The following is a 1,275-nucleotide window of genomic DNA, read 5'->3' as shown; positions in this document are numbered from 1 at the left end:
GAGGGCCGTGCATTGGGTGTACATTATGCAAATGAGAAATGCCGTCAGGTGCCACAGTCAGGTGTCATAAATGTCACTGCAGCGCCCCCTGTGGCTGCAGGAAGTATTACTACACATAAAGCCTGTTTTGACGGCTGCCAAATTAATTGTCATTACACATAGACTCATTGTGCTTGAAATAGAAGATAATGCCTCAAGACAATGAAAACAAGACAGTAGAACCTTACAAAAAAGTAAAATGCGAGTGATAGAGGTAATTCACTTCAGGTCAGGACTCTAACTGTTGCATTCTGGGCGAGCTGAAACTGTACAACTGATAAATTGGATAATCCTGCAAATAGTGTGTTTCACTAGTCTAAACTTCTTGATTTGACTATAAGGACCAATTTCCCTGAGCCAGTTTGAGAATTTTCTAACTTTTGATATGTGACAGAAAGCACTTCTGATAACCTTATTAATATGATTATCAAAACTAAGATCATTGTCCAAAATAATGCAAGGATTCCCAACTTACTCGCAAAAGAGATGATTAGTGTAAAAAAAAAAAAAAATTCTGTCTCTGACTTTCTGAACCAACAACAAATATTTCTGTCTTCTCTGTTCAGCTCTGTTCAAAGGGTTTGTAGACATCCAGTAGTTAATGTCATCAGAGAAGCTTATTAGGTTATGTACAGGGGTTAAATCATCAGAGGAACAAGGTAGGCACATCAGTATCATTTGCATAAGAATGATAGGATATATTATTATTCTCTATGGTAATACCAAGCAGGAGCATGTAAAGGTTAAAGAGTAATGGGCCAAGGACAGACCCTTGTAGAACTCCTGATTGAATGTTCATTTATGCAGATCTAAATCAAATAATTGAAACAAAAAAACCCCGAGCCTTTAGGTACAATACAATGAGACCCAATTAAGAATCTGAACCCGTTAAATCAACTGGATCATAAAGTCTTTGAGTTGAAATGTCCTGATCATCAGTGTTGAAAGCAGCAGTGAGATCAAACAGAGCTAAGATCTGCTGATCTTAAGGTCACTGATGACTTTATAAGAGCTGCTTCTGTGCTATGATTGGTTCAGAGACATCATTGGCACATGTCATAAGTGCTGTGAGGTAAAATTAATTCAGCTGAAACAAATGTTTTATTTTCAGATATTTTGCCGACCATGTTTGTGAGAAAAAAGTCAGATTAAATTTAAAATAGGTGCCACTGTTATGGCTAAAGATGCGCTGAAATATATCCAGAAGGGACATGACTACTCCTAAGAAGCTTTCAG

Source organism: Maylandia zebra, linkage group LG18 (assembly GCF_041146795.1).
Source record: "Maylandia zebra isolate NMK-2024a linkage group LG18, Mzebra_GT3a, whole genome shotgun sequence".
Classification (NCBI taxonomy): domain Eukaryota; kingdom Metazoa; phylum Chordata; class Actinopteri; order Cichliformes; family Cichlidae; genus Maylandia; species Maylandia zebra.
Note: the sequence above shows the minus strand (reverse complement) of the source record.